Below are 12,086 nucleotides of genomic sequence, written 5' to 3' on the forward strand. Positions count from 1 at the left end.
AAATGCTACCAGAACCCATACATCATTTCATGTCAACCTTACTAGATGTTTCGCAATTGAGGAAAAGTTTGGAATCCACGGACAACAGTGCCCAACAATTACAAGAAGCATCTGAAACTTTCTCTGAGTGGTTGGCGGGCTCAATTTCAGAACTGCCAAAACAAGTTCTTTAAAGATTTTCCATACACCCATTTCAATATGGTATCCAAGATAAAGGACTTTTTTCACACTACTGCATATTAGTCACAAGACTTTATGCCCATTTTCAGCTCAGTGATTTAACAAGGCAATGGTATCCAGTTTACAGTCTCCTTGACTCTATTAATAAGTCATCAATATACTGAAATAGGACTGAGTTACATGGGAATGTAAGACTTTCTAAACCTTTCTTCAACCTTTGGAAGAAAATTCAAGCACTCTCGGTGTACCCCTGTGGGGTTCAACACTACATGAGAACTTTATTCAACAATTGAAATGCAAAGAGGAACTATGAGTCCTCATGTGATGGGACTGAGAAGAACGCTTGGCATAAGTCAATCCCTTTACAACTCAGCTTCTAAAGGAATTTGAAACAACATTACTGCTGCGTTCGGTACCATCGGACAAGGAACAAAACTTCTACTTATTTTTTTGAGATCCTGCACGATCCTCCATTATCCCTTCGACTTTTTATTTCCCATCACTGGAGAATTACAGGGACTACCAAGCACTTCTCAGAGAATTCCATGTTTGATTATTTTTTCGATTACTGGTTTCATTTATTCCTATGCCTCTTTTGTACTGCCTACTTCTAAGAAATATTGCACCTAGTTTAATCTTTATTTTTCATTGGTTCTGCTCTTTTAATCAGGCCAATTTCTTTGCTAGTGCAATCCCATATCTCTTCTTTGACAGTATCAAATCACATAAAATAAACTAATGTGTATTCTTTATCTGTTCTCGTTTAACTGGAACATCTGTTGTAACCTGATTCACAATTGTTTACTGCTGATCCCTAAAACTTGGACTTCTTTTCCTGAGAGAGGTAGGTTTGGGACTTCCACAGAAGAAAACTGTGGAACGGGTAGCCCCAATATCAATCATAAATGAAATGCAGTGGCCATTGACTCCTCCATCAATATATGGGTTATTTTGGTCTACCTCCAAGGCTGCATCAAGCAAGCAATCCTCCTTCCCCATCAAGCACAGTCATTGTAATCTATGACATTTTATGTCTCATGTTTTGTTGCCTTACCGGGGCAGTTGGAATAGACATTCAAAAGGTATTTCTCTTTCTGCATATTCTGCTTTGTATTTTGAATGATTGATATTGTATTAGGTCTCTGAGATTACTGAATTTACTGAAATTACTCTGAATTCACCTAAATCCTGTTAGGATTTTGTCTACATTCCCTTTTCCAGTGTCCAATCCTCCCACAACAATGACATGCTGTATTTCATTTCAATATTTGCATTCATCGCATCACCTCTACCTTGCATGTCCTTGATTCACTCTATTCATTCCATTATGAACAGAATTTATATTTGAACCCATGTGATTCTGCAACCCTTTCTCAACCCTTCTATTTTGTTTCAGCATTATAATCTTCTCCTTTAACTTCTTTTGCCTTGTTTCAAAATAGCCTCTAATATTTTTCACCAACATCAAAATCTCATCAATGCTCTTCATCGGCCAGAAGAGTTCACTTTATTGAATATAATTGCTAATCTCTGATCTCAATCGATTTACAAAAGCAGAAACAAAATCAGTAGCTCCATTCTTTGTATTTACCTGCTATCTCTGTTGCCGGCTCACTGTTAGGACGAAGCCTAGATGTTTTTGTGTCGGCCATCCATAACAACCTTACACTTTAACCACAGGTTTCCAGGGACTACAATCTCAAACAACGTATTTAAATCAGTCCATAACAATGGGGAAATGTGAGTCATCCAAAGTATTTCTTCATACTACTTTGCTGGGTCCTCTTGCAATTTGGAAAAGTTCTGCATAAAAGCACACAAATCAGCCCTTGTCCATAAACATGCACCGAATTCCCTCCACATATTTTGCTCAAAGGGAATTCTACTTCTGAGTCACTGGCAATATTCCTTGTCTTTCCCTCAATCCATTTTATTTTCCTTTTATTTGCTGTCCCTTTATTCAATTTTGTCTGCATTTCTTCAAGTCATTCCAGACTCTTGTTTTCTCAATTAAGGGGCCGATTTGTATGCTGATGGTGTGCATACTGCATCGCAATGGCCAACATGAAGGACCGCCCACCAATTTTTATGTGCCCAGGCCTTTGGTTTGGCTACAGCAGTGATCATTTTACCTCTGCTATAGCCCAAAGTTTTCCAATAAACCAATGGATTAAGGGCCATGAGAGAAATAGCTAGGAAAACCCAAGCGGTGATGGATAGTACAATGTGAATAATGCTATCCCCGCCATGGGAGAGGACTCAAATGGTGAGGGGGCATTATTTCTTTCAGTAAAAATCAAATTTCTGGATTTTCTTTTTGAAAATATAAACCTGTTTGGTGTACATGTGCTTTATCCTGATGCAAAAGTGCACCAAACAGCAATATGCATTGACAGAAACTGCTGTAACAGCAGTTTCTGCCAATGCATATAAAAGACCGCCACCTTGGCAGTCGTTTTTAAATTAGACAGGGGTCCCTTGCTCAGGGGGAAAGAGTAATCTACTCCGTCCCTCTGGCCGTACAACAGGCAGTCCACCATTATATATTTTGGCCCCCAAATCTTTAACATGAGCTCTTAAAGTAATTAAGCCCACCTCTTTAATCTCAACCTGATTTAAAATACATTTTATAATTTTGTTTTACATTTTTCATTTTGCTAAAGCAGACCTCTATCTCATCAGCTAATTATTCCCATTTATCATGGGCTTCAATAGCACATCTAGCAGCTTCTTTTATCAAATACTTAATTTCACCAACACTCTAATTTAATAATCTGATCAAATCCATTCCCTTGCAGCATTTCTCTAAATTCTATTTTTAAACTTCCAATACAAATTTCTTAGATGGTGGCTCTACTACCACTGCTCTCACATAAGTAACCTGTGTTCGATTCTCTAGTACCCTACTTCCACTTCACTTGCACTTGTTTGCCACTGTGACTAACTTCTGTCGGGGCACTCTGTACAATCCCCGTAGGGACTTGTGCTATTCCGGTTTCTCCTCCAGCAATCTTATCAACCCCAAAACAATCTGTGTACACTTCATCTATCTATCCGTAAACGGAGGAGGTCCAGAACTTAACAGCTCTCTTATGGTTTGGTCATCATCTTCATCTGACTTCACATCATTCTTTTTTATTTTTTCTCTCCATCCTGCTCTTTTCCATTAACTATAAAAGGAAAGGTCTTTACACATTCAGTCATATCTTCTCTCCAACTCTTTTCTTGGTGACTTAGTTTACTTTCTAGCCAACCCCTAAATTACTTCTTTATAGACCTATCTTTCTCTTCTCTCTCATTTTCATTTGCCATGCGATCCCATTTCTTAAGCACCTCGAACTGTGTAGTTCTAGGCACTGGCTTCATATTGTACCTTGTTTGTCTCAGAAAATCTATCTTATTAATATTAAAGGTGCCCTTTAGTGTAAACTGTCAAAACTTATCATGTGTTGTGTATTTCCTCCATTCAGACAAGCTGGTGCACGTATAATAAACAATGTCTACAATCGTTTCATAAGCTGGCGTTCCTTCACTCAGCAATTTCTGTATGTCATTCTTTTGTTTGGGTTTTGTAAATACAACACCCATGTTTTACACCTACATAGATTTAAAACAAACACAGAATTACAATAAAGCACTGTAAACAAACTTGGAGATCAACAGCCAATAAATGTGGCCCTGCCAAAGGTCAATCACGCACAGCGTGACTATGCCTGTAACCAACCAATCAGAGCACAGGTTTGTGGTGATGTCGTACCAATCTGATCGTGGCTCCCTGTCTGAGCAACCAATCACAGCACAACTTCTTCGTGGACAGGAATCAACAACGGAACCACTTTAAACCATTTAAAATCAATAAACCCTTTTGTGTGTCGTCATTGCTTTAGGTAAAGTAAGTGAATCACAAACCATAAAGATTTAACCGCAAGAAGTGTGAAATAGTCAAAAGAATCCTACAAAACCTCTCATTCGTCAAATCCTGACCAGTAGAAACATACCTCTGAGTCAATGTCCCTCACCCCGAACACTCAGGATAAGCAAAATAACTCAAGTTGAGCTTTCAAACCTGAAAAGAAAAAATTTGTTAATTCAGAATCCCTACATATGTTTAAGTGGTACCTCACTCTACACGCCACGGTACAGACAGACAATCAATATCTCGAGATCCTGAATCTACAACAAATCAAATATCCAACTCTATTCAATCCAATAACACATTAATCTTCAAACGGGATTACAAATATAAATCTTATGTCATCACAACAGTAATCAATCCACAAATTGAACACATGATCATCACCACATATCCAAAGAATTCAACACAGAATCAAAAATCCATCATCACAACTCATACTTTCCAACACATTCACAAACTGAATTTCTCCCTGTTCATACTTCACACTCCAAATTAGTTCAGGAATGCACAGCCAATCCAATACAACTAGTCACTTCCCAGGAGGATGTGGCACCGGAAAATTGGTAAATTTCCAAAAACTCTTCTCTCCTTTGATATGGACATTAAAGCTCACAACAAAAAAAAACATTTGAGGGAACCTCTTAAAGAGGAGGTGATATTTCTAAACATTTCTGCTACCAACCTTTGTAGGAGCCTAACCCCAATAACCTCCTGAACCCCAATATTGTAGGAACCATAAATTTAGGCAGTTCAGCTGAGTGAGTCTTCTCATTCATTATCTGCTTTATTTGTGCCATAAGCCATAAAAGCATCTTCCGGCTAATAGCTAAAAAACATGATCTAATACAAATATTTCACAATAACTAAAATCATTGACAAATTAAATTCATAAAATCAGATAAGATAAATACTCATTTAAATAAACATGTCACAATAATTCATGCATATTTTATAACTATTTTGGTCATTTTGCCCACAAGTAAAATCCTACAGGGTCCTCCTCTATCATATTAATCTTTCTGTGTGGAGGAAGCTACCGCCATCAGGAAAAAGGTCAGGCTTTTTCAATATTATTACTACATATTAACCAATGACCATAATATCAAAAGTGTATTCTACAAATTAGAGGGGCCATTCTTAGATCTCACAATCCAGGCACTTCGCAGAAAGCCAGTGACTGAAAACACTACCTTTCCGCTAGTGTCGCTTAACAGTACACGTAATGACTCCCTGTAAATTTTAATTCCAAGGTTACGGCATAGCGGAACAATCCATTTCTTCCTAGGCTTTAAATACCTTGGGCAAAAAAAAGAAGAAATGGGATAGAGATTCAACTTCTGCTGGGCAAAAGGGGCAGGAGCTGATCACACCACTACTTTTTCTTTTTTCCCATCTAGAGGTGAAAGAGTTCAGTGGCAGAATTCCTAGTCTAAATGTTTATAAACAAATTCTTTGCCTGTGCCGGGTATATATTGTCCATGTAATGTTCAAACTTAGGCAGGCATTTATGGTTGAGACAGTGATCTGTTCTAGTGCCCGTTAACTGTACTTCCCAAGTTTGAATTAGTACAGCCTCCCTATATAGCCTTTTTTTTACACAGAATGCCATACCTTTTTTATATTCAGTGGGCATCTCCATAACTCCTCCATTTTGATCTGGAGGCACAAATCCTTTATGTAGTTCAGCCACGGGATTGATGGCACTTTGTCAAGGGATAGTAGTTCCATCATTCCCGTCCTATATGGCCCCAGATGGACAGAAGACCACAGGTGCACCCAATATAAAAGAGGTTTCAAACCGATTACACAATGTATTGGTAATATTTAGTCCCAAATCAAATCTAAGGGGAATGAATGCGGTACTAGTTGGTAGATGTAAGATGGAACGCAGAAATTTGTTTTCAATCAAAGTTAATTTATGCGAGTTACATTGCCCCCAAAGTTCTGCACCATAAATTGCAGCTGTCACTGTGCAGCCTTATATACCGCAAGTGCCGGGGAAAGAGGCCCTCCAGATGAATTAGTTATCCTCCTACCAATCACCATTCCCCGCTGCTGTAAAACCGCAGAACTTTTCTCTATTTGTGAAGTCCAGGTAAGATTATCTGCCATTCTTATACCCAAGTAGTCAAATTGCCTAACCTGCTCAGTCGGGGCACCCCCCTATGACCATTTTCCCCCTGAAGGATTTATGCGGGTATACGGCCATAAATTTTGACTTCTGAGTTAATTTCTAACCCACTATCTTCACAAAATGCTGCACAGGAATCCAGTTCACTTTGCAACCCCATCGGGGTTCTTGATATAAGCAGTGTGTGATCAGCGAACATAAGGATGGGCACTGGCATTCCCTCAATTTTGGGAGCATCATGGTTACACCTAATCAACTGGTCCACTGCCCCATTAATATAGAGGCTAAACAGAGTAGGAGCCAGTACGCACCCCTGTCTCACCCCACTTACAATTGGAATTGGGTCAGTGAGGTCGCCTTCCGCCATCCACCTCACCCCCGCATAGGTGCCCTCATGCAAATATTGTATTAGCCCCAGATGGTCACCATCTATTCCATAAGCATTTATAACTCTCCAAAGGGACTCCCGTGGAACCAGATCAAAAGCCGCCCTCAAATCAATGAAGGCAACATACAGGTGATCATGTTTTAAGGTCAAATATTTCCAGCAAAAAGATTTAAACCTGAAGACTTGGTCCACAGTGCTAACCCCTTTTTGGAACCCTACCTGCTAGTCAGCAAGAATATGATGATCATCAATCCATGAGTGCAACCTTGCCAGAATCTGTTTGCAAAAAATCTTTTGGCTAACGTCAATTAGACTTATTGGTCTACAGTTCCCATGGACGTCACGGTTTCCCTTTTTATACATTGGCACAATTGTTGCTCTCCTCCACGTGGAGCGGATGCCTTCTCCCTTCAAGATGGCATTACTTAGGATGTTTTTATATATGGTGTCCAAATCTCAAGTTGTGCTAAACACAAATCACCTGGAATGCCATCAGCACCCGGAGCTTTAACCTTGTTTAGGGTCCACAAGGCCGTGGAAGTTTCGGCCAGAGTAAATTCTGCCAAGTTGTAACTAGAGGGATCATGTTTGCTATGTAATATGAACCCAGCAATGACCCTAAAGGCTGTTGCTGGTGACTTCCCGGTAGTTCTTACACCATTTAGCCCTTTAAAATGAGTCATCCATCCCTCTGGTTGGATTGTTGATTCACACTCAAAAGCAAGAGGATCTTTTCTGCCTGTTACTAGTTTCCAGAATAACTTAGAATCCCCATCAAAAAAGGGAGTCAGTTATTATATCCCATTGCTTACTTTCCCAGCTCAATTTGGCGTATCTCAAAGTTCTTTTGTAATGACATCTAGCACCCTGTATCTCCTCTTTGTAACCCTTATCCAACACATTCAGGAGCTGCAATTTCTCCAGTCTACAGGGCTTTGAAAACCACCTTGGTTTGTTAGCAGTAGCCACCCCTCTACGTCTCTACACTGTAAACAGAGGTCTCAGTTTATCCATCAGATCACAATGCAGTTGGACAAAACTGAATGCTGAGGAGTATGCAGACACCAAGGGAGACAGGCTCTCTATGACCGTAGAATAAATTGTGGACTAAAACTTTGTATCATTTGCCACCTCCTCGCACCTTAAATTCCTCCTGTTATTTACTACTTTGGTGTTGCTGCCCTCTGCCCATGAAGACAGGCCACAATCTTTAAAAAGGGATGCTGAAAAGATCACGCAGAGAGCCTGGTGGTCGCTGTCAACTCTGGGGGTCACTGCAATGTCCACCAAGGATGAACAAAGCCTTTGATCCAAGAAAATGTAATCGAGATGACTCGAATAGGCTCCCCTCCTAAATGTGGGCAGGGCCGGAGCATCTGACTTTGTATTTCTATTAACCTGTTTTAACCCCATACTAATGATCAAATTTGCAAGGTGGGCTGCTACCCCGGTGGCTCTACATGTCTCTTTCTGGACTGGCCTTGATCTACCCAAAGGTCTATCATAGGGGTAAGTGGTTAACAAATAATCTTCATTAGATCTCAACTTAGTATTGCAATCTCCAGCCACTATAACCTGTGTATTCCCAGGGAGTTTGGTTAGTATACCTGCAAGTTGGTTCACTATCCCAATTTGGTTGCTTAAAGGGGCAGGTCTAATATAGACATTTATAATGGCTATATGTTTCATTCCCAGTTGGGTCGCAATCTTGAGCTCTACTGCTAATATGTCCATACTGGGATTACTTTTGCTCTTGAAAGTAGATCCTGTTTAAGCCAAACTACAAGGCCTCCTGCAGCACGTCTTGAAGGTGAAGGGACAGCCAGTTTTTGAAAAGTTAAGTATCCCACTCTATATAGTGCCTCTGGGACCCAGGTCTCCTGCATCATAATAATATTTAGCATGGTTTGATCATGGTTAGGTTGCACTGGCAAATCATAAACAACTTTGTAATTCTAAAAGGTTCTTAGCACCAAACCCATTTCTTAAGGTAAGAGAAGTCTTCCATTTGCTTCCTCAGCACACCATAATATGAAACATTTCTTAACAATAGCTCATACAATTATGTTCTGCTGCACATCTGCATAGAAACTTCCAGTGTAGATCCTTCTAATTTATACATCAGGTACACAATAGAAAACTTTGTTTCATTAACAATACAGACATTCTAATACAATAGCTCATTTGAGTCATAAACCAGCAACTGCATCCCTTTTAATTAAATGATGTCTCACACAAAAATGTAGCACAACTATCCTACATTATTCATCACACTTCTAAGTGAGATAATTATATTGTATAAAGTAAAAAATCATTAGTTCTTCGTTTAAGGTCATATCCATCAATACAATTACTGATATGCACAAATAATTTGTGACCCAAAATTCCACAGTAAAAAAACAACTCTGACACACTAACAACAACTGGGAGCACAGGACCCTCCAGAGGAATGGAGTAGCCTGTTCCACAGTCACCTTAATTGGGAAATCATACAGCACACTCAGCAAAGTGCTTCCTTATGTGACCATCACTGTTGAAAGTAAAACTGCCAAAAGCTTCATGGGTCATTTCGAAGTTATGCTTACTGTAAAGAAGATTTCCCACTCTCTCCTTAGCAATGTCTCTAAAACACTTTCTCCACAGTACTGTCCTCCTAACACTGTCTCCAAAGTGTTGTCATTAAGCTCAGGACCATACACACTTCAATTTATAACTCCCCTTAGCTGGCTATTTGTCCTAGCTAGACTTCATTCCCCTCCCCACTTGGCTCCTCTTGCTCAGCAACTTGAGCTGACCCCACCTGCCAGTAGATTGGAGGTTCGGTGGCATCAAACTAGGCTCCATGGAAAAAGGACCATCTCTTTTCTCAGGACAGGTCTCCTCCACTTCCAGAGATGGTTCACAAGTGCCACCAGAGTCTCTCTGTACTAATAAACAGGTATTTAACAACTCATCACCAAAATGTTGAAGTGGGAAAACAGTATTTTCATACAACAGTCTGGAGCCACTCAGGTAGGAGGCATGTTTAGAATTTAATTTTAGGCCCTTGGGTTACAAGCATAGCAGATAGGTCCTATTAGGGCTTCATTCTCCCTCCTACTGTAACCCTTGCCTAGCTTTCACTCCATACTAAATACAATCATTCTGTTACATGATTCACTTCCAGTATTCCAGACACCAGCTCACACATAGAGGGGCTGGGGACACAAGATACTACAATTGAATTTAGTTGTTGATCTCAAACCGAGCCATCAAATTATTAATATAAACTCATTGTTTTCATATACCTAATTTGGCAGATGACGAAGATGTCGGTAATATTCTGATACTACTTTCTTATGCAAGACGTCTTGCATATTTATGACATATCTCACTGATCCACATCCAATGGAGAAAACCGTTAACGCAGGATCAGTGAAGCTCACCTTACCATGGCATTTGAATATGCCACCAACGCTTCTTTCTTTCTGGATGTGAAAAATGCAGCATTCTCAAAAAATCTAATTTGCATACTTCTAATTTTCAACTTCTCATAATTATGCTTGCAAAAAATCATGGCAAACAAAAATATCACTGAGGTTTAGAAGTCTTATTATGTTGAATAAAAGACATTTTTTCCAAGCCCAGTCCTTGCGTTTGGAATACAGTGGATTGTTGTTTCATCAAAAGGTGTTGTGAAGTATTAATGTCTCACACTGTCAACAACTACTGTAGTGGTAAAACAATCAGCAAATTACATGATTTCATGATGTAGTAAAAACCTTGGAATTATAACAAAGATAAGCATGGTAGAAGTGAAGACTCTGATGTGTAAGACTACATTCATTGATTTAGCATATGTATTAAGAGAAAAACTAATCATCAAGCACCCGTAGGATTACTACCTCCGTTAGCACTAAGTCTATGGTTTATCATTTGGGAATGATTTGCCATCATCTAAAGAAATGACACTGTTATGGGTGATAGTCACCAGCTAAACAAAGCTGCTACCATTCAGACTTTGCCCACAGCATTATAGTCACATAGTCATCTAAAGATCTTGTTCATCACGTTTACCATAATGTCTTAACCTCTGTTATGATATCAGAATGTCAATCAGAGTTTAAGTCTTGTTTTTCAAAGACCTTCCATATGGAGCTGAATGTAGATCTGCATTTTCCTACCTCTTCTTATCCCCAAACTAATGTGCAGATGTTATGTATAAATCAGTGTAGCGGGAAGGGTAAAGTTTAGAACTGCTGCTCTTAACATGAAAGTAACTGGAGGGATTCTCTGCCTCAAGCAGAGTTTAGTTTTCCAATAGGAATATTCAACATTGGGCTTTAAAGAGGTCTCTGTTTTCAGCCATATAGGTTATGCTTTATAAATGTGCTTGTTACAGAGCCTCCCCACCTAAAGTTTCAACTGCCTCCTCGCAGATTACAAAACCTTTGATCCAATTTTCTTAAAGCCAATGAATACATCAACAAATGTGAAGATAAATAAGATGAGTGACTACGTATTTACCTTGTGATATTGTTTATTTATGCACAAATTGTACTTCATTGTCTGAGGTGCCTTGAAATTTAAGAAGGCTTGAAAGAAATATCACTAGACATACAGGTCAAGAACCTTGATAGTTATTTGACCCACAAGGTCTGTAATCTTCCTTTGTCTTAAAGGAGAAGCAAAATATATATTTGGGTGAGGTTGTTTAATTTGTCAAGATTACTACATACCTACTTTTCATCATGCAATGTGATGCAAAAAGTGCTGGGGCAAAGACAGTTAGATGTACGAGGGTGCTTGGAATACGAGTGACTCTACGCCAACTCTATCACCCTTTCCGGTGCATATTTAATATATAACTGACTCCTCTCCAGTCCATCCAGACTTTCAGAGGTGTGAAGCTAACGTGCGACTGTACCCAGCAATATTATTCCTTCTGTCAGTGGTTTAACATGCTAGAGGATCTGATCCGAAGCAAATAGCTTAGGCTTCTGACCTTAACTGAGCCATTCTGATAATATGGGGTAACATTGGCATAGGCCTCCGTATTTCTCCTTCTCCCAGCCTCTATTGAGTAATGCTGACATTTAATTAACTCGGCTCCAACTGAGGTGGGCCTGGAGTGATGTATTCCATAGGTGACATTTAACTTTACATGTGATTTCACTGGATTTCCCATCATCCATATGCACAGGAAGTGACATACTTAATAGCAGCATGACCTTCAACGCTGTCTGTGGACACTCGTGCCTGGACTACACCCAGTGCCAGGAACCCTGGTCCCCCCTCCTCCTGCTGCTACCTTGCTGCGACACTCTGAGCTCTCAACCCCAACCGATGCGCCACAAGTTGCTGCTGCACCGCACCATATAACAAAGAGGAAGCATTTCTAGACCTAGTCCCAAGGCCAGTTGGTACACAGAGGAACTCATACGCCACTGCAAACAACTGGGGTGCAAATGGAGAATGATCCAGGACAATGC

General features: G+C 39.8%; 1 protein-coding gene across 3 annotated transcripts in view; it reads right to left on the minus strand.

Moving 5' to 3' along the window:
• Window positions 1-12,086, minus strand: part of ASCC1 (activating signal cointegrator 1 complex subunit 1) — a 725,998-nt gene that overhangs the window by 624,605 nt on the left and 89,307 nt on the right. Inside the window, exon 1 of one of the 3 annotated variants that reach the window (XM_069240386.1) lies at window positions 4,179-4,229. The exons of the other annotated variants lie outside the window; for them this stretch is intronic. The gene's annotated coding sequence lies outside the window, so the exon portion shown is untranslated. Of the gene's footprint in view, window positions 1-4,178; window positions 4,230-12,086 lie in introns of those variants that run through there. 3 annotated transcript variants of the gene reach the window in all.

This window comes from Pleurodeles waltl, chromosome 6, assembly GCF_031143425.1.
Source record: "Pleurodeles waltl isolate 20211129_DDA chromosome 6, aPleWal1.hap1.20221129, whole genome shotgun sequence".
Lineage (NCBI taxonomy): Eukaryota > Metazoa > Chordata > Amphibia > Caudata > Salamandridae > Pleurodeles > Pleurodeles waltl.